The 11074-nt window shown below is 38.4% G+C and overlaps 1 pseudogene; it reads left to right on the top strand.

The window, feature by feature from the left end:
• Window positions 1-4280, top strand: part of LOC110314983 — a 22686-nt pseudogene extending 18406 nt beyond the window's left edge.
• Window positions 4281-11074: the final 6794 nt, after the last annotated feature.

Raw genomic sequence — 11074 nt, 5'->3', positions numbered from 1 at the left:
AGAATGCAGTGACTTATGAGGATGTGCATGTGAACTTCACTCAAGAGGAGTGGGCTCTGCTGGATCCTTCTCAGAAGAAGCTCTACAAAGATGTCATGTTGGAGACCTACAGGAACCTCGGTGCTATAGGTAAATTTGTGAATTCCCTTTCCTGATTTAAAATTCAAGAAAACAGTTTTTTCTTTTAATGCGCTTCGGTAGTTTCAATTAAAATGAAGGAAGGATTTAGTGAATAAATCATGCATGACTATAAGGTTCACTGAAGATAGTAACTTACATTTTGCTAAATTTCAAGGCATACATTTTCTGTTTTAGGCTTTAATTGGGAAGTCCAAAATATTGAAGAACATTGTCAAAGTTCTAGAAGACACAGAAGGTAATTTTCATGTGCAAGCTCATACAAATCTGCCTCTAAAGATATGTTAATGTGAGCTGAAAATTGATAAGAAAAGGAACAGTGTAAATTAGCACAGCTTTAAGTGTATTGATGATTGTTACATTCCAAAGAAACCATCATCTTTAATGCCCTGTATCTGATTTTTTGCAAGGCCTTTCTTTGAGAAAGAGGAAAAGGAAACAATGCCTTAGTGTATATCCCCATTTGAAACATAGCCCTATTAGCGCTACCCAGTATAACTGGCAGTCTGTTTCTGCTTACTTTGGAAAAGCTACACAAATTGAATAGTTGACAAATATATGTCCAAAAGCTTCTAAGAAGCAAATAGTCTATATTTAAGCTGGTTGTCCTCACTTATTACCAGTGTTGGTGCTAAGTTTAGTTGGAAGGGCAGCATTTGGGAGGTAAATAGGAGGTTTTGCAGTAACCTTAATCCATATTTCACATGTCTATGAGAACAATGAGTCAAACCTTGTGAATGCAAAGTTCAACATTTTATTTATTGATATTTCTTTCATGAGTATATAATATTTTATAATGGCTATACATCATGTATACCAAACAGTAATTCCAAAAACTGTCTGTCTTTCACTCTCTTTCCCTCTCTCTCGTATAACTATTAGAAGATATATACTGGCTTGCAGTCATAGAGTAGACTTTTTGAACATAATACAAGTTAACAGTTAATTACATTTCCAAGTTCGTTGGCAATACATCAGCAGCCTCATTCTGGAGAAAATTCTCTTGAATACTAGGGATGTAGAAATGCTCCCATTTCTCCTGGTTCACTTTGCAAATATAGTATGACCCACAGTATAGTAAAAGTTGGAATACACTTAGTGCGTTAAAGCTCTGAATTCCTCCACTTTTCTTCAACTATGGAAACAAACTTATAGAAAAAGAATATGTAAATCTGAGCCATGTAATAAATGTTCATACCTTCTCAGGTGTCTCTGACCATGAAAAACAACCCGTAATGAAGGGGAAAGCATGAATGTAAGCAAAGTTATAAAAGGTCTGATTCCTCTTTATATTTAGACAAATAGTAACATTAAATCCTAGAGATAAAATTCTGGGACTTCAGAGATGGCTCAGCAGTTAAGAGCACCAACTAACCTTCTGAAGGTCCTGAGTTCAAATCTCAGCAACCACATGGTGGCTCACAACTATCCTTAATGACATCTGACTCCCTCTTCTGGAGTGTCAGAAGACAGGAAAGCTACAGTGTACTTACATATAATAAGTAAACAAAATAACAGACAGACAGAAAAGGAAGAAAGTATTCATGTGTGGGGTAAAGCTTTCACATGTGCCAATTCTTTTCTCAGGCGTGAAAGGAGTCAGAGTGCAGAGAAACCTTCTGAATATACTCAGTGTGGTAAAGCCTTTGCTTTACATGCTGACAGTCATGCCCAAAGGCATGGAATGATTCATACAGAAAAGATCCCGTCTGAAGTTATTCAGTGTGTTGAAGACTTTTTACCTTATACAAGTCTCCAAATACATAAAAGAACACAAACTAGACAGAAACCCTATGAATGTAGTCAATGTGGTAAAGGATTTGCAACGCCCAGTCATCTTAAAGGGCATGAAAGAATTCATACTGGAGAGAAACCCTACAAATGCAATGAATGTGATAAAGCCTATTCTGAGAAACGTAGTCTCCAAACACATATAAGAATACATACTGGAGAAAAACCCTACAAATGTAATCACTGTGATAAAGCCTTTTCCCAATACGGTCATCTCCACATTCATAGAAGAACACATACCGGAGAGAAACCCTTCAAATGTTATGAATGTGATAAAGCCTTTTCTGAGAAACGTAGTCTCCAAATACATACAACAATACATACTGGAGAAAAACCCTACAAATGTAGTGAATGCGATAAAGCCTTTTCCCAATATGGTAGCCTCCACCATCATAGAAGAACACATACTGGAGAGAAACCCTTCAAATGTAATGAATGTGATAAAGCCTTTTCCCATAAATATAGTCTCCAAACACATATAAGAATACATACTGGAGAAAAACCCTACATATGTAATCAATGTGATAAAGCCTTTTTTCAATATGGTAGCCTCCAAATTCATAGAAGAACACATACTGGAGAGAAGCTTTACAAATGTAATGAATGTGATAAAGCCTTTTCCCATAAATATAGTCTCCAAACACATATAAGAATGCATATTGGAGAAAAACCCTACAAATGTAATCAATGTGATAAAGCCTTTTTCCAGTACGGTAGCCTCCAAAGTCATAAAAGAACCCATACTAGAGAGAAGCTTTACAAATGTAATAAATGTGACAAAGCCTTTTCACAACACAGTGATCTCCAAATTCATAGAAGAACACATATCGGAGAGAAACCCTACAAATGTAATCAATGTGATAAAGCCTTTCCCCAATACAATAAACTCCAAATTCATAGAAGATCACATACAGGAGAGAAACCCTACAAATGTAATCAATGTGATAAAGCCTTTTCCCAATATGGTAATCTCCACATTCATAGAAGAACACATACCGGAGAGAAACCCTACAAATGTAATCAATGTGATAAAGCCTTTTCTCAATACGGTAGCCTCCAGTCTCATAGAAGAACACATACTGGAGAGAAACCCTTTAAATGTACTGAATGTGGTAAAGCCTTTTCCCAGAAACATAGTCTCCAAACACATATAAGAATACATAGCCGGGCGTGGTTTATCCCAGCATTTGGGAGGCAGAGGCAGGCGAATTTCTGAGTTCGAGGCCAGCCTGGTCTACAAAGTGAGTTCTAGGACAGCCAGGGATATACAGAGAAACCTTGTCTTGAAATACCAAAAAAAAAAAAAAAAAAAAAAAAAAGATTACATGCTGGAGAAAAACCCTACAAATGTAATGACTGTGATGAAGCCTTTTCCCAATATGGTAGCCTCCGCACTCATAGAAGAACACATACTTCAAATGCAATGAATGTGATAAAACCTTTATCCAATACCGTTATCTCCAAACTCATAGAAGAACACATACCGGAGAGAAACTCTTCAAATGTAATGAATGTGATAAAACCTTTTCAAAACACTTTTACCTCAAATTATAAAATAACACATACCAGATAGAAGCCTTACAAATGTAATCGATGTCACAAAGCCTTTTCACAACACAGTAATCTTCAAATTCATAGAAGAAGATAAACAGGAGATAAACCCTACAAATGTAATCAGTGTGACAAAGCCTTTTCCCAACCTCGTAACCTCCAATCACACAGAAGAATTCATACGGGAGTGAAATCTTACAAATGTAATGAATGTGACAAAGTCTTTTCCCACCATTATAATCTACAAATTCATAAAAGAAGACATACTAGAGAGAAGCCTTACAAGTATAATCAGTGTGTGAAAGTCTTTTCAAAACATGGTCATCTTCAAATGAATGAAAGAATCCATACTGGAGAGAAAAGCTATGAAGGAAATGGATGTGAGAAAACCTTTTTACAATGCCATCATTTCTGAATGTATAAATGAATATACTGAAGAGAAAGACTGTGAATGTGGCCATAGTCTTAATCGTCATGAACATATTTGTATTGGCAAGCATCCTTCTGATTATAAGCAGTGTGGTAAAGCCTATGCCATGCGAAGTTATCTCCTAATGCAACAAGGGGCACAACTGGAGAGAGAGATGGACAGAGAGAAAGAGAGAGACGGTATAAATATACACAATGTGGTAAACCTTTGCATATGACAGTTATCTTTGAATACATGAAAGGGCACATACTATATCTCAGAATACATAAAAGACACATTGGACAGAGAAACTCTGTGTGAATAATGTGGTAACACAGGGCTTTCAGACTTGTACGAAACATGATAAAAATAAAGAATATGGTAAAGCTTGTGTGTGCAGCAGTCATTTTTTTTTCTTGAGAAAAATCCATGCTGCAGTGTATCCCTGTAAATGGAGCCACTGTGGAAATGTTTTGTACATCACAGTATCTGTATGCGAGAGTAAAACCTTTAGCATGTACTAAATCAGTTAAAGTTTGCATGTCACAAAAATCTTTTAGGACTTTAAAGAACTCAAAAAAAAAAAAAAAAAAAAAAGCCCTATGAGGTTCATTGATAATACAACTGGTTTAGAATTCACAGTTCACTTTAAGTCCATGAAATAACTCATTCAGGTGTGAGTATTAGTGCCTTTTTGTTATGGTGATAGAATATCTAAGGTATTGTAGAAAAATGCAGCCCTAAACCAGGGTTTGCTCTGCAGCTTTGGCCATTTCTTTTCCAGGTAATACACACACCACTTTTGTATTTGCACTAAACCTTAATACAAAATATTGGCTGATATCTATCCTCTATGCTATCATGTCTATTTCCCAGCCAGTAATTTTGTCATATAATTTTGCCTCATTTCATCTGGGCCATACTTAANTCCACTTAGTCACCCCACATGGCCATTATTTATTATTTACCTAACTTAAGGCTGCTTTTTCTCTGTGTACTATCTTCTCCTCCTTATGGTTCTCCTCTGACCCCAAGTTCAGTATCACTAAACCCTGTCTATGTCTTTTCTGCCCAGCTACTGCCCAGCTATTGTTTGCTGTCATCTTTAATAACCAGTCAGAAGTAACTTGAGAGCAAGGTCACACACCTTCTCTTGGGTCTGTGTGCAGATCTTGTCTTATATGAAGCAATCAGTTTTTAGTTTCCTGCTTTTAACATTACAGTACATAGCAAGAGATGAAACCCCAACATGAAGGCAATTTTTAGAAGCGTTTAAATTTCATTAAAATTCCAAAGGGATATAGGACCACCATGATATTGTCAGGGCAACAAGTGTCATTTGTGGTACCTAAAGGAGGAGGTCAGAGCTCATGTCCTCAACCTATAGCCTTAGAGAGAGTGTTAGAGCCTGGCATGGTGTCACAGGCCTTTAATCCCAGCACTTGGAAGGCAGAGGCACCAAATTTCTGAGTTCGAGGCCAGTCTGGTGTCCAAAGTGAGTTCGAGGACAGCCAGGGCTACACAGAGAAAACCTGTCTCAGAAAAACAAGTGTTAGAACTAGACATGATTTGAGGAAGTAAGCTCCGAAATTCAACTACAGTGACATATTTTCTCAGGCAGCCAGACATTTCCTACATCTCCCCAAATGACACTACTAACTGAGAAGTATTGGTTACATAAACCAACTCATGATGAAGAAAAACTCTGTGGAGAAGTGTTAGATGCCGCAAACCCTGGGTTATAGTAGTTAATGCTTATACAAGAAGAACATCATGGGCTGGTGAGATGGCTCAGTGGGTAAGAGCACCCGACTGCTCTTTCAAAGGTCCTGAGTTCAAATCCCAGCAACCACATGGTGGCTCATAACCATCTGTAACAAGACCTGACCTCCTCTTCTGGAGTGTCTGAAGACAGCTATGTGTGTAATTACATATAATAAATAAATTAAGCTTTAAAAAATACAAGAAGAACATCATGATTAAAATTTTCTTTGCTCACCAACTTTGTTTAATTTTGTTTATGGGGTTTGTCTGCATCTTCAGGTGAGTATGTGCATGTCTATGCTGATTTCCAAGATTATTAAGTTGTTGTATCTTCTTATGGCAGAAGATATAGGAAAATGTACAAACCTGACCTTGTCCCTGGGAATACATTTTTATTAATTACTTGGCCATGTCTCTAGCCATCTAAATAATTAAAGTGTTTTATGTCATCCTAATGTCAGGAAATAGAAAAAAATCTTATACAAGAGAAAAACACTATCCATGTTGATGAACTCATTATAGACTGATACATCACAGATGTCTTCCATATCAGGGAAAACATCCTGTTTCTTCTCTTCTTCATGAGAGCCTTGAAGGAAATAAATTATTTCCCATTTCACTCAAGTATTATAGTAGTAGAGATCACCAATTGTGGTGGTGGTTTTATTTTCAAAGATTTGGAACTAAAGTTTGTTCTATGTCTTTCAAATCCATTTACAGACGTTTATTATACAATCCTTGACTTCCTTCTGTGACTTCTGTTCAGTTTCAATCCCACTTTACTTATTGATAGGTAGTTTTCTATTGTAATGAATTGAATTGGATATTCATTTTCTAAGTGTTCCATTGTTTGTTTAAATATGAGGGTAGTGAGATCATACATTTCCAGTAAGGTTACTGCTGAAAGCATGTGGGCGCTGCTTTGTGTTTCATTTTCTCATAAATTCCTTTGAGTGTTGTTTGTCATGTACCCTGGCTTTGGTGTCAGTCATTAGTGAGGGTTATCCTTTTACTCTTGATAGTCATGTGTCAGCCTTCTGTGTACAAGTCCAAAGATAAAAGATGTATGCTCAATGGGTCCTGTTTTGTCACCATGCTTTAATAATATTAAAATTAAAATGCTTAATAGATGGAAATAGAAAGAACAACAATATCTTAGGTATACACCCAAAGCATCCTATTCATCTATCTCAGAGATGTAATAACATAGAATAGTCAGCAATCAACCATGTATCTTACAATATAGCTTGCCATGCATTGTGTATGTATACATTATTTGGCAGTCCATGCATCTTTGTATCGCATGAGTTATGCAATTGGCACTTCATCTTAACGACTGTCTTGTAAGAAATTATGTGTAGGTGTAGTATATTATAAGTGTGGGGAGCCTTATTTTACATTTTTTGCACTTGGGTTTGTGTAATGGCAATCTCTTTCCTGTCTCCTCCTCTTTCCTCACCTTTGCAAACCTAGATGCCCCAAGAAGCATGTTGGGGAGGAAAGGGTTTATTCAGCTTACACTTCCATATTGCTATTCATCACCAAGGAAGTCAGGACTGGAACTCGAGCAGGTCAGAAAGCAGGTGCTGATGCAGAGGCCATGAAGGGATATTCTTTACTGGTTTGCTTCCCCTGCCTTGCTCAGCCTGCTCTCTTTTAGAACCCAAGACTACCAGCCCAGAGATGGCATCACCCACAAGGGGACCCCCCTTGATCACTTATTGAAAAAAATGCCTTACAGCTGGATCTCGCGGAGGCATTTCCCCAACTGGATCTCCTTTCTCTGTGATAACTCCAGCTGTGTCAAGTTGACACAAAACTAGACAGTCCAATTGACCCCTTGCCAACTGACACACAAACACCTCACTAGTAAGCCTCAATCCTTAGTTCTTATTCATCCCCAAGATCTAAATAACTTTAAAAGTCCCACAGTCTTTACATATTAAAAGTTCAATCCCTTTTTAAATATCCAGTATCTTTTAAAATACAAAGTACTTTAAAATTCAGTTTCTTAACAGTGTGCTTCACTAAAAAACTTCCTACAAGAGGGAAAAATATCAGGGCACAGTCACAATCAAAAGCAAAAATCAGTCTCCAACTGTCCAGTGTCTGGGATCCAACTCACGATCTTCTGGGCTCCTTCAAGGGATTGGGTCACTTCTCCAGCCTGCTCTTTGTAGCACACATGTTGTCTTCTAGGCTCCAGCTGCCTGTACTCCACTGCTGCTGCTGTTCTTGGTGGTCATCTCATGGTANGTTTATGGGGTTTGTCTGCATCTTCAGGTGAGTATGTGCATGTCTATGCTGATTTCCAAGATTATTAAGTTGTTGTATCTTCTTATGGCAGAAGATATAGGAAAATGTACAAACCTGACCTTGTCCCTGGGAATACATTTTTATTAATTACTTGGCCATGTCTCTAGCCATCTAAATAATTAAAGTGTTTTATGTCATCCTAATGTCAGGAAATAGAAAAAAATCTTATACAAGAGAAAAACACTATCCATGTTGATGAACTCATTATAGACTGATACATCACAGATGTCTTCCATATCAGGGAAAACATCCTGTTTCTTCTCTTCTTCATGAGAGCCTTGAAGGAAATAAATTATTTCCCATTTCACTCAAGTATTATAGTAGTAGAGATCACCAATTGTGGTGGTGGTTTTATTTTCAAAGATTTGGAACTAAAGTTTGTTCTATGTCTTTCAAATCCATTTACAGACGTTTATTATACAATCCTTGACTTCCTTCTGTGACTTCTGTTCAGTTTCAATCCCACTTTACTTATTGATAGGTAGTTTTCTATTGTAATGAATTGAATTGGATATTCATTTTCTAAGTGTTCCATTGTTTGTTTAAATATGAGGGTAGTGAGATCATACATTTCCAGTAAGGTTACTGCTGAAAGCATGTGGGCGCTGCTTTGTGTTTCATTTTCTCATAAATTCCTTTGAGTGTTGTTTGTCATGTACCCTGGCTTTGGTGTCAGTCATTAGTGAGGGTTATCCTTTTACTCTTGATAGTCATGTGTCAGCCTTCTGTGTACAAGTCCAAAGATAAAAGATGTATGCTCAATGGGTCCTGTTTTGTCACCATGCTTTAATAATATTAAAATTAAAATGCTTAATAGATGGAAATAGAAAGAACAACAATATCTTAGGTATACACCCAAAGCATCCTATTCATCTATCTCAGAGATGTAATAACATAGAATAGTCAGCAATCAACCATGTATCTTACAATATAGCTTGCCATGCATTGTGTATGTATACATTATTTGGCAGTCCATGCATCTTTGTATCGCATGAGTTATGCAATTGGCACTTCATCTTAACGACTGTCTTGTAAGAAATTATGTGTAGGTGTAGTATATTATAAGTGTGGGGAGCCTTATTTTACATTTTTTGCACTTGGGTTTGTGTAATGGCAATCTCTTTCCTGTCTCCTCCTCTTTCCTCACCTTTGCAAACCTAGATGCCCCAAGAAGCATGTTGGGGAGGAAAGGGTTTATTCAGCTTACACTTCCATATTGCTATTCATCACCAAGGAAGTCAGGACTGGAACTCGAGCAGGTCAGAAAGCAGGTGCTGATGCAGAGGCCATGAAGGGATATTCTTTACTGGTTTGCTTCCCCTGCCTTGCTCAGCCTGCTCTCTTTTAGAACCCAAGACTACCAGCCCAGAGATGGCATCACCCACAAGGGGACCCCCCTTGATCACTTATTGAAAAAAATGCCTTACAGCTGGATCTCGCGGAGGCATTTCCCCAACTGGATCTCCTTTCTCTGTGATAACTCCAGCTGTGTCAAGTTGACACAAAACTAGACAGTCCAATTGACCCCTTGCCAACTGACACACAAACACCTCACTAGTAAGCCTCAATCCTTAGTTCTTATTCATCCCCAAGATCTAAATAACTTTAAAAGTCCCACAGTCTTTACATATTAAAAGTTCAATCCCTTTTTAAATATCCAGTATCTTTTAAAATACAAAGTACTTTAAAATTCAGTTTCTTAACAGTGTGCTTCACTAAAAAACTTCCTACAAGAGGGAAAAATATCAGGGCACAGTCACAATCAAAAGCAAAAATCAGTCTCCAACTGTCCAGTGTCTGGGATCCAACTCACGATCTTCTGGGCTCCTTCAAGGGATTGGGTCACTTCTCCAGCCTGCTCTTTGTAGCACACATGTTGTCTTCTAGGCTCCAGCTGCCTGTACTCCACTGCTGCTGCTGTTCTTGGTGGTCATCTCATGGTACTGGCATCTCCAAAACTCTGCTATTGCATGACCCCTTCAGTCCTGGGCCATCAATTGCAACTGAGGCTGTTCCTTCACCAATGGCCTTCCATGGCCTCAGCTGCTCTGCATGACTCCTCCATGCCTTCAAAACCAGTAGTACATGGCTAACTCTCACACATTACCAAGTCCAGCCACAGCACAAGGTACATCCTTGGCTCTCTCTGGAACACAGCTCCTGTGCTCTCAAAACAAAAACAAAAACAAAAACAACAACACTTCCCAGAAGATGTCACCTCAATGATGCTGGTCTCTTCTTAATNACCGCTAATTTCTTAGCTCCAGCTAACCAGCATCGATAGTCCCAGTAATACAAAGGTTTCACTTTAGTAGATCTGGTATCTTGTTAATCACTGCTGATTCTTCAGCCTGAGCTAACCAGAACCACAGAATCTTCACAATCAAAGTAAAATTGGCCCTAAAAAGAGTCTTTAATCTTCCCTCTGAAATTTCACAAGCCAGGCCTCCATCTTCTGCACTGTCTTCCAAGCTCCTACACAACATAACACTGAATAGATCTTCTAGCCCAAAGTTCCAACATCCTTACACAGTTCTCCCCAAAATGTGGTCAGGTTGTCACAGGAATACCCCATTATGCTGGTACAAATTTGTTGTAGTCAGGGTTTCTATTCCTGAACAAAACATCATGATCAAGATGCAAGTTGGGGAGCAAAGGGTTTATTCGGCTCACATTTTTATACTGCTGTTGTTAGCACCAGGATACTGCAAGCCCTGCCTAACCATGTGACCCTTGACCTGAGTTGCCAGGACCTTCAATTCCACAGTCCACTTGGCTCAGTTCCTGCCCACTGGTGTGACATCATTTTCTGTATAAAAGAGGAAGCCAACCCCTCCTCTCTCTCTCCTTTTCTCTACCCTTCTATCAGATTTGCCGCTCCCCCATTCCCTCATAATAAACTTCTCCCACGTGGAACACCTTGGCCTAGTCTGCTGCTTGGTTTATCCGCTCAAAATATAAAATTTGGTGCCGAAACCCCGGAATGATTGATAAAGCAGAAAAAAAAGCAGCAGCCATACCAGTGCCTGGTGTGCCTGAGGGGCAATCAAATGGACACAGTGGCAGGTACTGAACACAACATCCACGGTAAGATTCCTGCTGCTA

This window comes from Mus pahari, unplaced genomic scaffold (assembly GCF_900095145.1).
Source record: "Mus pahari unplaced genomic scaffold, PAHARI_EIJ_v1.1 scaffold_5705_1, whole genome shotgun sequence".
Classification (NCBI taxonomy): domain Eukaryota; kingdom Metazoa; phylum Chordata; class Mammalia; order Rodentia; family Muridae; genus Mus; species Mus pahari.
The sequence above is the reverse complement of the archived record's forward strand: the minus strand, read 5'-3'. Positions and strand labels throughout refer to the sequence as shown.